We start from the raw sequence: 14,972 nt of genomic DNA, 5'->3' as shown, positions 1-14,972 counted from the left end.
GACCGAGTACAGAACCCTGTGGGACTCCACTGGTGACTTCACGCTAATCGGAGGTCTCACCCCTCACCGTAACTCTCTGCTTCCTAGTGTGTGTGTGTGTGTGTGTGTGTGTGTGTGTGTGTGTGTGTGTGTGTGTGTGTGTGTGTGTGTGTGTGTGTGTGTGTGTGTGTGTGTGTGTGTGTGTGTGTGTGTGTGTGTGTGTGTGTGTGTGTGTGTGTGTGTGTGTGTGTGTGTGTGTGTGTGTGTGTGTGTGTGTGTGTGTGTGTGTGTGTGTGTGTGTGTGTGTGTGTGTGTGTGTGTGTGTGTGTGTGTGTGTGTGTGTGTGTGTGTGTGTGTGTGTGTGTGTGTGTGTGTGTGTGTGTGTGTGTGTGTGTGTGTGTGTGTGTGTGTGTGTGTGTGTGTGTGTGTGTGTGTGTGTGTGTGTGTGTGTGTGTGTGTGTGTGTGTGTGTGTGTGTGTGTGTGTGTGTGTGTGTGTGTGTGTGTGTGTGTGTGTGTGTGTGTGTGTGTGTGTGTGTGTGTGTGTGTGTGTGTGTGTGTGTGTGTGTGTGTGTGTGTGTGTGTGTGTGTGTGTGTGTGTGTGTGTGTGTGTGTGTGTGTGTGTGTGTGTGTGTGTGTGTGTGTGTGTGTGTGTGTGTGTGTGTGTGTGTGTGTGTGTGTGTGTGTGTGTGTGTGTGTGTGTGTGTGTGTGTGTGTGTGTGTGTGTGTGTGTGTGTGTGTGTGTGTGTGTGTGTGTGTGTGTGTGTGTGTGTGTGTGTGTGTGTGTGTGTGTGTGTGTGTGTGTGTGTGTGTGTGTGTGTGTGTGTGTGTGTGTGTGTGTGTGTGTGTGTGTGTGTGTGTGTGTGTGTGTGTGTGTGTGTGTGTGTGTGTGTGTGTGTGTGTGTGTGTGTGTGTGTGTGTGTGTGTGTGTGTGTGTGTGTGTGTGTGTGTGTGTGTGTGTACTCACCTAGTTGTACTCACCTAGTTGTGTTTGCGGGGGTTGAGCTCTGGCTCTTTGGTCCCGCCTCTCAACCGTCAATCAACAGGTGTACAGATTCATGAGCCTATCGGGCTCTGTCATATCTACACTTGAAACTGTGTATGGAGTCAGCCTCCACCACATCACTTCCTAATGCATTCCATTTGTCAACCACTCTGACACTAAAAAAGTTCTTTCTAATATCTCTGTGGCTCATTTGGGCACTCAGTTTCCACCTGTGTCCCCTTGTGCGTGTTCCCCTTGTGTTAAATAGACTGTCTTTATCTTCCCTATCAATCCCCTTCAGAATCTTGAATGTGGTGATCATGTCCCCCCTAACTCTTCTGTCTTCCAGCGAAGTGAGGTTTAATTCCTGTAGTCTCTCCTCGTAGCTCATACCTCTCAGCTCGGGTACTAGTCTGGTGGCAAACCTTTGAACCTTTTCCAGTTTAGTCTTATCCTTGACTAGATATGGACTCCATGCTGGGGCTGCATACTCCAGGATTGGCCTGACATATGTGGTATACAAAGTTCTGAATGATTCTTTACACAAGTTTCTGAATGCCGTTCGTATGTTGGCCAGCCTGGCATATGCCGCTGATGTTATCCGCTTGATATGTGCTGCAGGAGACAGGTCTGGCGTGATATCAACCCCCAAGTCTTTTTCCTTCTCTGACTCCTGAAGAATTTCCTCTCCCAGATGATACCTTGTATCTGGCCTCCTGCTCCCTACACCTATCTTCATTACATTGCATTTGGTTGGGTTAAACTCTAACAACCATTTGTTCGACCATTCCTTCAGCTTGTCTAGGTCTTCTTGAAACCTCAAACAGTCCTCTTCTGTTTTAATCCTTCTCATAATTTTAGCATCGTCCGCAAACATTGAGAGAAATGAATCGATACCCTCCGGGAGATCATTTACATATATCAGAAACAAGATAGGACCGAGTACGGAACCCTGTGGGACTCCACTGGTGACTTCACGCCAATCGGAGGTCTCACCCCTCACCGTAACTCTCTGCTTCCTATTGTGTGTGTGTGTGTGTGTGTGTGTGTGTGTGTGTGTGTGTGTGTGTGTGTGTGTGTGTGTGTGTGTGTGTGTGTGTGTGTGTGTGTACTCACCTAGTTGTGTTTGCGGGGGTTGAGCTCTGGCTCTTTGGTCCCGCCTCTCAACCGTCAATCAACAGGTGTACAGATTCATGAGCCTATCGGGCTCTGTCATATCTACACTTGAAACTGTGTATGGAGTCAGCCTCCACCACATCACTTCCTAATGCATTCCATTTGTCAACCACTCTGACACTAAAAAAGTTCTTTCTAATATCTCTGTGGCTCATTTGGGCACTCAGTTTCCACCTGTGTCCCCTTGTGCGTGTTCCCCTTGTGTTAAATAGACTGTCTTTATCTACCCTATCAATCCCCTTCAGAATCTTGAATGTGGTGATCATGTCCCCCCTAACTCTTCTGTCTTCCAGCGAAGTGAGGTTTAATTCCTGTAGTCTCTCCTCGTAGCTCATACCTCTCAGCTCGGGTACTAGTCTGGTGGCAAACCTTTGAACCTTTTCCAGTTTAGTCTTATCCTTGACTAGATATGGACTCCATGCTGGGGCTGCATACTCCAGGATTGGCCTGACATATGTGGTATACAAAGTTCTGAATGATTCTTTACACAAGTTTCTGAATGCCGTTCGTATGTTGGCCAGCCTGGCATATGCCGCTGATGTTATCCGCTTGATATGTGCTGCAGGAGACAGGTCTGGCGTGATATCAACCCCCAAGTCTTTTTCCTTCTCTGACTCCTGAAGAATTTCCTCTCCCAGATGATACCTTGTATCTGGCCTCCAGCTCCCTACACCTATCTTCATTACATTACATTTGGTTGGGTTAAACTCTAACAACCATTTGTTCGACCATTCCTTCAGCTTGTCTAGGTCTTCTTGAAGCCTCAAACAGTCCTCTTCTGTTTTAATCCTTCTCATAATTTTAGCATCGTCCGCAAACATTGAGAGAAATGAATCGATACCCTCCGGGAGATCATTTACATATATCAGAAACAAGATAGGACCGAGTACAGAACCCTGTGGGACTCCACTGGTGACTTCACGCCAATCGGAGGTCTCACCCCTCACCGTAACTCTCTGCTTCCTATTGTGTGTGTGTGTGTGTGTGTGTGTGTGTGTGTGTGTGTGTGTGTGTGTGTGTGTGTGTGTGTGTGTGTGTGTGTGTGTGTGTGTGTGTGTGTGTGTGTGTGTGTGTGTACTCACCTAGTTGTACTCACCTAGTTGTGTTTGCGGGGGTTGAGCTCTGGCTCTTTGGTCCCGCCTCTCAACCGTCAATCAACAGGTGTACAGATTCATGAGCCTATCGGGCTCTGTCATATCTACACTTGAAACTGTGTATGGAGTCAGCCTCCACCACATCACTTCCTAATGCATTCCATTTGTCAACCACCCTGACACTAAAAAAGTTCTTTCTAATATCTCTGTGGCTCATTTGGGCACTCAGTTTCCACCTGTGTCCCCTTGTGCGTGTTCCCCTTGTGTTAAATAGACTGTCTTTATCTACCCTATCAATCCCCTTCAGAATCTTGAATGTGGTGATCATGTCCCCCCTAACTCTTCTGTCTTCCAGCGAAGTGAGGTTTAATTCCTGTAGTCTCTCCTCGTAGCTCATACCTCTCAGCTCGGGTACTAGTCTGGTGGCAAACCTTTGAACCTTTTCCAGTTTAGTCTTATCCTTGACTAGATATGGACTCCATGCTGGGGCTGCATACTCCAGGATTGGCCTGACATATGTGGTATACAAAGTTCTGAATGATTCTTTACACAAGTTTCTGAATGCCGTTCGTATGTTGGCCAGCCTGGCATATGCCGCTGATGTTATCCGCTTGATATGTGCTGCAGGAGACAGGTCTGGCGTGATATCAACCCCCAAGTCTTTTTCCTTCTCTGACTCCTGAAGAATTTCCTCTCCCAGATGATACCTTGTATCTGGCCTCCTGCTCCCTACACCTATCTTCATTACATTACATTTGGTTGGGTTAAACTCTAACAACCATTTGTTCGACCATTCCTTCAGCTTGTCTAGGTCTTCTTGAAGCCTCAAACAGTCCTCTTCTGTTTTAATCCTTCTCATAATTTTAGCATCGTCCGCAAACATTGAGAGAAATGAATCGATACCCTCCGGGAGATCATTTACATATATCAGAAACAAGATAGGACCGAGTACAGAACCCTGTGGGACTCCACTGGTGACTTCACGCTAATCGGAGGTCTCACCCCTCACCGTAACTCTCTGCTTCCTATTGTGTGTGTGTGTGTGTGTGTGTGTGTGTGTGTGTGTGTGTGTGTACTCACCTATACTCACCTATTTGTGCTTGCGGGGGTTGAGCTTTGGCTCTTTGGTCCCGCCTCTCAACTGTCAATCAACTGGTGTACAGATTCCCGAGCCTACTGGGCTCTATCATATCTACATTTAAAACTGTGTATGGAGTCAGCCTCCACCACATCACTGCCTAATGCATTCCATCCGTTAACTACTCTGACACTAAAAAAGTTCCTTCTAACGTCTCTGTGGCTCATGTGAGTACTCAGTTTCCACCTGTGTCCCCTTGTTCGCGTCCCACCAGTGTTGAATAGTTTATCTTTGTTTACCCGGTCGATTCCTCTGAGGATTTTGTAGGTTGTGATCATGTCTCCCCTTACTCTTCTGTCTTCCAGTGTCGTAAGGTGCATTTCCCGCAGCCTTTCGTCGTAACTCATGCCTCTTAGTTCTGGGACTAGTCTAGTGGCATACCTTTGGACTTTTTCCAGCTTCGTCTTGTGCTTGACAAGGTACGGGCTCCATGCTGGGGCCGCATACTCCAGGATTGGTCTTACATATGTGGTGTACAAGATTCTGAATGATTCCTTACACAGGTTCCTGAACGCTGTTCTGATGTTAGCCAGCCTCGCATATGCCGCAGACGTTATTCTTTTTATGTGGGCTTCAGGAGACAGGTTTGGTGTGATATCAACTCCTAGATCTTTCTCTCTGTTCGTTTCATTAAGTACTTCATCTCCTATTCTGTATCCTGTGTTTGGCCTCCTATTTCCACCACCTAGTTTCATTACTTTGCATTTACTCGGGTTGAACTTCAACAGCCATTTGTTGGACCATTCACTCAGTCTGTCTAGGTCATCTTGTAGCCTCCTACTATCGTCCTCAGTTTCAATCCTCCTCATAATTTTTGCATCATCGGCAAACATTGAGAGAAACGATTCTATACCCTCTGGAAGATCATTTACATATATCAGAAACAGTATAGGTCCAAGGACTGACCCCTGCGGTACTCCACTCGTAACGTCTCGCCAATCTGAGACCTCACCCCTCACACTGACTCGTTGTCTCCTGTTACTTAGGTACTCCTGTATCCAACGGAGTACCTTCCCTTTCACTCCAGCCTGCATCTCCAGTTTTTTCACTAACCTCTTGTGTGGCACTGTGTCAAAGGCTTTCTGACAATCCAAAAATATGCAGTCTGCCCACCCTTCTCTTTCTTGCCTTATTTTTGTTGCCTGGTCGTAGAATTCAAGTAACCCTGTGAGGCAGGACCTGCCATCCCTGAATCCATGTTGATGCTGTGTTACAAAGTTCTTTCGCTCCAGATGTTCCACTAGCTTTCTTCGCACAATCTTCTCCATCAACTTGCATGGTATGCAGGTTAGGGACACTGGTCTGTAATTCAGTGCCTCCTGTCTATCCCCTTTCTTGTATATCGGGACTACGTTAGCCGCTTTCCAAATTTCTGGCAGTTCCCCTGTTGCCAGTGATTTGTTATACACCATGGAGAGCGGGAGGCACAGTTCTTCTGCTCCTTCCTTTAGTATCCAAGGGGAGATTCCATCTGGACCTATAGCCTTTGTCACATCCAATTCTAGTAAACACTTCCTTACTTCCCCGCTGGTAATCTCAAACTCTTCCAGTGGTTCCTGGTTAGCTATTCCCTCTCTTATCTCTGGGATTTCTCCTTGCTCCAAGGTGAAGACCTCCTGGAATTTCTTATTCAGTTCCTCACACACTTCCTTGTCGTTTGTAGTGAATCCTTCTGCCCCTAACCTTAATTTCATAACCTGTTCCTTTACTGTTGTTTTTCTCCTGATGTGGCTATGCAGCAATTTAGGCTGAGTCTTTGCCTTGCTTGCGATGTCATTTTCGTATTGTCTTTCTGCCTCTCTTCTCATCCTAACATATTCATTCCTGGCATTCTGGTATCTTTCTCTGCTCTCCAGTGACCTGTTATTCCTATAGTTTCTCCATGCCCTTTTACTTTGCTGCTTAGCTAGCCTACATCTCTGATTAAACCATGGGTTTCTCATCTTCATTTCACTGTTTTCCTTTTGGACTGGGACAAACTTGTTTGCTGCATCCTTGCATTTTTGCGTGATGTATTCCATCATATCTTGGGCCGTCTTTTCCCTGAGCTCTGTTTCCCATGCTATATCTGCTAGGCATTTTCTTATCTCCTCATAGTTTCCCTTTCGGTATGCTAACCTTTTGGTTTCGGTATCCCTTCTCGAGTTCAATAACCCTTCTTCAATCAGGTACTCAAACACCAATACACTGTGGTCGCTCATTCCTACTGGGTCCTCAAAACTGATTTCTCTTATGTCAGAGTCGTTCAGGGTGAAAACCAGGTCGAGTCTCGCTGGTTCGTCGTTTCCTCTCATCCTTGTGGGTTCACTGACATGCTGGGTTAAGAAGTTTCTAGTCGCCACCTCCAGTAGTTTGGCTCTCCACGTATCCTCGCCTCCATGCGGTTCCTTGTTCTCCCAATCAATCCTGCCGTGATTGAAGTCCCCCATGATGAGCAGGTGGGATCTATTTCTACAGGCAGAAGAGGCTGCCCTCTCAATTATAGTGTTAACTGCCATGTTGTTGCTTTCGTACTCTTGACTGGGTCTTTTGTCATTTGGTGGAGGATTATATATTACTGCTACTACTATCCTTGGTCCTCCCATTGTCATGGTGCCTGCTATGTAGTCTCTGAAACCCTCACAGCCCGGGATAGTCATCTCCTTAAAACTCCATTCCTTTCTCATGAGTAGGGCCACTCCTCCTCCTCCCCTACCTTCCCTCTCTTTCCTTATTATTGTGTACTCCTGGGGAAACACGGCATTCGTTATGATTCCAGAGAGTTTTGTTTCAGTGAGTCCAATTACATCTGGGTTCACTTCTTGTGCTCTTTCCCTTAGTTCACTTGTGTGTGTGTCTTCACTTCACTTCACTCTCACTTCACTTAGTGTGTGTGTGTGTGTGTGTGTGTGTGTGTGTGTGTGTGTGTGTGTGTGTGTGTGTGTGTGTGTGTGTGTGTGTGTGTGTGTGTGTGTGTGTGTGTGTGTGTGTGTGTGTGTGTGTGTGTGTGTGTGTGTGTGTGTGTGTGTGTGTGTGTGTGTGTGTGTGTGTGTGTACTCACCTAGTTGTACTCACCTAGTTGTGTTTGCGGGGGTTGAGCTCTGGCTCTTTGGTCCCGCCTCTCAACCGTCAATCAACAGGTGTACAGATTCATGAGCCTATCGGGCTCTGTCATATCTACACTTGAAACTGTGTATGGAGTCAGCCTCCACCACATCACTTCCTAATGCATTCCATTTGTCAACCACTCTGACACTAAAAAAGTTCTTTCTAATATCTCTGTGGCTCATTTGGGCACTCAGTTTCCACCTGTGTCCCCTTGTGCGTGTTCCCCTTGTGTTAAATAGACTGTCTTTATCTTCCCTATCAATCCCCTTCAGAATCTTGAATGTGGTGATCATGTCCCCCCTAACTCTTCTGTCTTCCAGCGAAGTGAGGTTTAATTCCTGTAGTCTCTCCTCGTAGCTCATACCTCTCAGCTCGGGTACTAGTCTGGTGGCAAACCTTTGAACCTTTTCCAGTTTAGTCTTATCCTTGACTAGATATGGACTCCATGCTGGGGCTGCATACTCCAGGATTGGCCTGACATATGTGGTATACAAAGTTCTGAATGATTCTTTACACAAGTTTCTGAATGCCGTTCGTATGTTGGCCAGCCTGGCATATGCCGCTGATGTTATCCGCTTGATATGTGCTGCAGGAGACAGGTCTGGCGTGATATCAACCCCCAAGTCTTTTTCCTTCTCTGACTCCTGAAGAATTTCCTCTCCCAGATGATACCTTGTATCTGGCCTCCTGCTCCCTACACCTATCTTCATTACATTGCATTTGGTTGGGTTAAACTCTAACAACCATTTGTTCGACCATTCCTTCAGCTTGTCTAGGTCTTCTTGAAACCTCAAACAGTCCTCTTCTGTTTTAATCCTTCTCATAATTTTAGCATCGTCCGCAAACATTGAGAGAAATGAATCGATACCCTCCGGGAGATCATTTACATATATCAGAAACAAGATAGGACCGAGTACGGAACCCTGTGGGACTCCACTGGTGACTTCACGCCAATCGGAGGTCTCACCCCTCACCGTAACTCTCTGCTTCCTATTGTGTGTGTGTGTGTGTGTGTGTGTGTGTGTGTGTGTGTGTGTGTGTACTCACCTAGTTGTGTTTGCGGGGGTTGAGCTCTGGCTCTTTGGTCCCGCCTCTCAACCGTCAATCAACAGGTGTACAGATTCATGAGCCTATCGGGCTCTGTCATATCTACACTTGAAACTGTGTATGGAGTCAGCCTCCACCACATCACTTCCTAATGCATTCCATTTGTCAACCACTCTGACACTAAAAAAGTTCTTTCTAATATCTCTGTGGCTCATTTGGGCACTCAGTTTCCACCTGTGTCCCCTTGTGCGTGTTCCCCTTGTGTTAAATAGACTGTCTTTATCTACCCTATCAATCCCCTTCAGAATCTTGAATGTGGTGATCATGTCCCCCCTAACTCTTCTGTCTTCCAGCGAAGTGAGGTTTAATTCCTGTAGTCTCTCCTCGTAGCTCATACCTCTCAGCTCGGGTACTAGTCTGGTGGCAAACCTTTGAACCTTTTCCAGTTTAGTCTTATCCTTGACTAGATATGGACTCCATGCTGGGGCTGCATACTCCAGGATTGGCCTGACATATGTGGTATACAAAGTTCTGAATGATTCTTTACACAAGTTTCTGAATGCCGTTCGTATGTTGGCCAGCCTGGCATATGCCGCTGATGTTATCCGCTTGATATGTGCTGCAGGAGACAGGTCTGGCGTGATATCAACCCCCAAGTCTTTTTCCTTCTCTGACTCCTGAAGAATTTCCTCTCCCAGATGATACCTTGTATCTGGCCTCCTGCTCCCTACACCTATCTTCATTACATTACATTTGGTTGGGTTAAACTCTAACAACCATTTGTTCGACCATTCCTTCAGCTTGTCTAGGTCTTCTTGAAGCCTCAAACAGTCCTCTTCTGTTTTAATCCTTCTCATAATTTTAGCATCGTCCGCAAACATTGAGAGAAATGAATCGATACCCTCCGGGAGATCATTTACATATATCAGAAACAAGATAGGACCGAGTACAGAACCCTGTGGGACTCCACTGGTGACTTCACGCTAATCGGAGGTCTCACCCCTCACCGTAACTCTCTGCTTCCTATTGTGTGTGTGTGTGTGTGTGTGTGTGTGTGTGTGTGTGTGTGTGTGTGTGTGTGTGTGTGTGTGTGTGTGTGTGTGTGTGTGTGTGTGTGTGTGTGTGTGTGTGTGTGTGTGTGTGTGTGTGTGTGTGTGTGTGTGTGTGTGTGTGTGTGTGTGTGTGTGTGTGTGTGTGTGTGTGTGTGTGTGTGTGTGTGTGTGTGTGTGTGTGTGTGTGTGTGTGTGTGTGTGTGTGTGTGTGTGTGTGTGTGTGTGTGTGTGTGTGTGTGTGTGTGTGTGTGTGTGTGTGTGTGTGTGTGTGTGTGTGTGTGTGTGTGTGTGTGTGTGTGTGTGTGTGTGTGTGTGTGTGTGTGTGTGTGTGTGTGTGTGTGTGTGTGTGTGTGTGTGTGTGTGTGTGTGTGTGTGTGTGTGTGTGTGTGTGTGTGTGTGTGTGTGTGTGTGTGTGTGTGTGTGTGTGTGTGTGTGTGTGTGTGTGTGTGTGTGTGTGTGTGTGTGTGTGTGTGTGTGTGTGTGTGTGTGTGTGTGTGTGTGTGTGTGTGTGTGTGTGTGTGTGTGTGTGTGTGTGTGTGTGTGTGTGTGTGTGTGTGTGTGTGTGTGTGTGTGTGTGTGTGTGTGTGTGTGTGTGTGTGTGTGTGTGTGTGTGTGTGTGTGTGTGTGTGTGTGTGTGTGTGTGTGTGTGTGTGTGTGTGTGTGTGTGTGTGTGTGTGTGTGTGTGTGTGTGTGTGTGTGTGTGTGTGTGTGTGTGTGTACTCACCTAGTTGTACTCACCTAGTTGTGTTTGCGGGGGTTGAGCTCTGGCTCTTTGGTCCCGCCTCTCAACCGTCAATCAACAGGTGTACAGATTCATGAGCCTATCGGGCTCTGTCATATCTACACTTGAAACTGTGTATGGAGTCAGCCTCCACCACATCACTTCCTAATGCATTCCATTTGTCAACCACTCTGACACTAAAAAAGTTTTTTCTAATATCTCTGTGGCTCATTTGGGCACTCAGTTTCCACCTGTGTCCCCTTGTGCGTGTTCCCCTTGTGTTAAATAGACTGTCTTTATCTACCCTATCAATCCCCTTCAGAATCTTGAATGTGGTGATCATGTCCCCCCTAACTCTTCTGTCTTCCAGCGAAGTGAGGTTTAATTCCTGTAGTCTCTCCTCGTAGCTCATACCTCTCAGCTCGGGTACTAGTCTGGTGGCAAACCTTTGAACCTTTTCCAGTTTAGTCTTATCCTTGACTAGATATGGACTCCATGCTGGGGCTGCATACTCCAGGATTGGCCTGACATATGTGGTATACAAAGTTCTGAATGATTCTTTACACAAGTTTCTGAATGCCGTTCGTATGTTGGCCAGCCTGGCATATGCCGCTGATGTTATCCGCTTGATATGTGCTGCAGGAGACAGGTCTGGCGTGATATCAACCCCCAAGTCTTTTTCCTTCTCTGACTCCTGAAGAATTTCCTCTCCCAGATGATACCTTGTATCTGGCCTCCAGCTCCCTACACCTATCTTCATTACATTACATTTGGTTGGGTTAAACTCTAACAACCATTTGTTCGACCATTCCTTCAGCTTGTCTAGGTCTTCTTGAAGCCTCAAACAGTCCTCTTCTGTTTTAATCCTTCTCATAATTTTAGCATCGTCCGCAAACATTGAGAGAAATGAATCGATACCCTCCGGGAGATCATTTACATATATCAGAAACAAGATAGGACCGAGTACAGAACCCTGTGGGACTCCACTGGTGACTTCACGCCAATCGGAGGTCTCACCCCTCACCGTAACTCTCTGCTTCCTATTGTGTGTGTGTGTGTGTGTGTGTGTGTGTGTGTGTGTGTGTGTGTGTGTGTGTGTGTGTGTGTGTGTGTGTGTGTGTGTGTGTGTGTGTGTGTGTGTGTGTACTCACCTAGTTGTACTCACCTAGTTGTGTTTGCGGGGGTTGAGCTCTGGCTCTTTGGTCCCGCCTCTCAACCGTCAATCAACAGGTGTACAGATTCATGAGCCTATCGGGCTCTGTCATATCTACACTTGAAACTGTGTATGGAGTCAGCCTCCACCACATCACTTCCTAATGCATTCCATTTGTCAACCACTCTGACACTAAAAAAGTTCTTTCTAATATCTCTGTGGCTCATTTGGGCACTCAGTTTCCACCTGTGTCCCCTTGTGCGTGTTCCCCTTGTGTTAAATAGACTGTCTTTATCTACCCTATCAATCCCCTTCAGAATCTTGAATGTGGTGATCATGTCCCCCCTAACTCTTCTGTCTTCCAGCGAAGTGAGGTTTAATTCCTGTAGTCTCTCCTCGTAGCTCATACCTCTCAGCTCGGGTACTAGTCTGGTGGCAAACCTTTGAACCTTTTCCAGTTTAGTCTTATCCTTGACTAGATATGGACTCCATGCTGGGGCTGCATACTCCAGGATTGGCCTGACATATGTGGTATACAAAGTTCTGAATGATTCTTTACACAAGTTTCTGAATGCCGTTCGTATGTTGGCCAGCCTGGCATATGCCGCTGATGTTATCCGCTTGATATGTGCTGCAGGAGACAGGTCTGGCGTGATATCAACCCCCAAGTCTTTTTCCTTCTCTGACTCCTGAAGAATTTCCTCTCCCAGATGATACCTTGTATCTGGCCTCCTGCTCCCTACACCTATCTTCATTACATTACATTTGGTTGGGTTAAACTCTAACAACCATTTGTTCGACCATTCCTTCAGCTTGTCTAGGTCTTCTTGAAGCCTCAAACAGTCCTCTTCTGTTTTAATCCTTCTCATAATTTTAGCATCGTCCGCAAACATTGAGAGAAATGAATCGATACCCTCCGGGAGATCATTTACATATATCAGAAACAAGATAGGACCGAGTACAGAACCCTGTGGGACTCCACTGGTGACTTCACGCTAATCGGAGGTCTCACCCCTCACCGTAACTCTCTGCTTCCTATTGTGTGTTGTGTGTGTGTGTGTGTGTGTGTGTGTGTGTGTGTGTGTGTGTGTGTGTGTGTGTGTGTGTGTGTGTGTGTGTGTGTGTGTGTGTGTGTGTGTGTGTGTGTGTGTGTGTGTGTGTGTGTGTGTGTGTGTGTGTGTGTGTGTGTGTGTGTGTGTGTGTGTGTGTGTGTGTGTGTGTGTGTGTGTGTGTGTGTGTGTGTGTGTGTGTGTGTGTGTGTGTGTGTGTGTGTGTGTGTGTGTGTGTGTGTGTGTGTGTGTGTGTGTGTGTGTGTGTGTGTGTGTGTGTGTGTGTGTGTGTGTGTGTGTGTGTGTGTGTGTGTGTGTGTGTGTGTGTGTGTGTGTGTGTGTGTGTGTGTGTGTGTGTGTGTGTGTGTGTGTGTGTGTGTGTGTGTGTGTGTGTGTGTGTGTGTGTGTGTGTGTGTGTGTGTGTGTGTGTGTGTGTGTGTGTGTGTGTGTGTGTGTGTGTGTGTGTGTGTGTGTGTGTGTGTGTGTGTGTGTGTGTGTGTGTGTGTGTGTGTGTGTGTGTGTGTGTGTGTGTGTGTGTGTGTGTGTGTGTGTGTGTGTGTGTGTGTGTGTGTGTGTGTGTGTGTGTGTGTGTGTGTGTGTGTGTGTGTGTGTGTGTGTGTGTGTGTGTGTGTGTGTGTGTGTGTGTGTGTGTGTGTGTGTGTGTGTGTGTGTGTGTGTGTGTGTGTGTGTGTGTGTGTGTGTGTGTGTGTGTGTGTGTGTGTGTGTGTGTGTGTGTGTGTGTGTGTGTGTGTGTGTGTGTGTGTGTGTGTGTGTGTGTGTGTGTGTGTGTGTGTGTGTGTGTGTGTGTGTGTGTGTGTGTGTGTGTGTGTGTGTGTGTGTGTGTGTGTGTGTGTGTGTGTGTGTGTGTGTGTGTGTGTGTGTGTGTGTGTGTGTGTGTGTGTGTGTGTGTGTGTGTGTGTGTGTGTGTGTGTGTGTGTGTGTGTGTGTGTGTGTGTGTGTGTGTGTGTGTGTGTGTGTACTCACCTAGTTGTACTCACCTAGTTGTGTTTGCGGGGGTTGAGCTCTGGCTCTTTGGTCCCGCCTCTCAACCGTCAATCAACAGGTGTACAGATTCATGAGCCTATCGGGCTCTGTCATATCTACACTTGAAACTGTGTATGGAGTCAGCCTCCACCACATCACTTCCTAATGCATTCCATTTGTCAACCACTCTGACACTAAAAAAGTTCTTTCTAATATCTCTGTGGCTCATTTGGGCACTCAGTTTCCACCTGTGTCCCCTTGTGCGTGTTCCCCTTGTGTTAAATAGACTGTCTTTATCTTCCCTATCAATCCCCTTCAGAATCTTGAATGTGGTGATCATGTCCCCCCTAACTCTTCTGTCTTCCAGCGAAGTGAGGTTTAATTCCTGTAGTCTCTCCTCGTAGCTCATACCTCTCAGCTCGGGTACTAGTCTGGTGGCAAACCTTTGAACCTTTTCCAGTTTAGTCTTATCCTTGACTAGATATGGACTCCATGCTGGGGCTGCATACTCCAGGATTGGCCTGACATATGTGGTATACAAAGTTCTGAATGATTCTTTACACAAGTTTCTGAATGCCGTTCGTATGTTGGCCAGCCTGGCATATGCCGCTGATGTTATCCGCTTGATATGTGCTGCAGGAGACAGGTCTGGCGTGATATCAACCCCCAAGTCTTTTTCCTTCTCTGACTCCTGAAGAATTTCCTCTCCCAGATGATACCTTGTATCTGGCCTCCTGCTCCCTACACCTATCTTCATTACATTGCATTTGGTTGGGTTAAACTCTAACAACCATTTGTTCGACCATTCCTTCAGCTTGTCTAGGTCTTCTTGAAACCTCAAACAGTCCTCTTCTGTTTTAATCCTTCTCATAATTTTAGCATCGTCCGCAAACATTGAGAGAAATGAATCGATACCCTCCGGGAGATCATTTACATATATCAGAAACAAGATAGGACCGAGTACGGAACCCTGTGGGACTCCACTGGTGACTTCACGCCAATCGGAGGTCTCACCCCTCACCGTAACTCTCTGCTTCCTATTGTGTGTGTGTGTGTGTGTGTGTGTGTGTGTGTGTGTGTGTGTGTGTGTGTGTGTGTGTGTGTGTGTGTGTGTGTGTGTGTGTGTGTACTCACCTAGTTGTGTTTGCGGGGGTTGAGCTCTGGCTCTTTGGTCCCGCCTCTCAACCGTCAATCAACAGGTGTACAGATTCATGAGCCTATCGGGCTCTGTCATATCTACACTTGAAACTGTGTATGGAGTCAGCCTCCACCACATCACTTCCTAATGCATTCCATTTGTCAACCACTCTGACACTAAAAAAGTTCTTTCTAATATCTCTGTGGCTCATTTGGGCACTCAGTTTCCACCTGTGTCCCCTTGTGCGTGTTCCCCTTGTGTTAAATAGACTGTCTTTATCTACCCTATCAATCCCCTTCAGAATCTTGAATGTGGTGATCATGTCCCCCCTAACTCTTCTGTCTTCCAGCGAAGTGAGGTTTAATTCCTGT

This window comes from Procambarus clarkii, chromosome 54, assembly GCF_040958095.1.
Source record: "Procambarus clarkii isolate CNS0578487 chromosome 54, FALCON_Pclarkii_2.0, whole genome shotgun sequence".
Taxonomy (NCBI): Eukaryota; Metazoa; Arthropoda; class Malacostraca; order Decapoda; family Cambaridae; genus Procambarus; species Procambarus clarkii.
Note: the sequence above shows the minus strand (reverse complement) of the source record.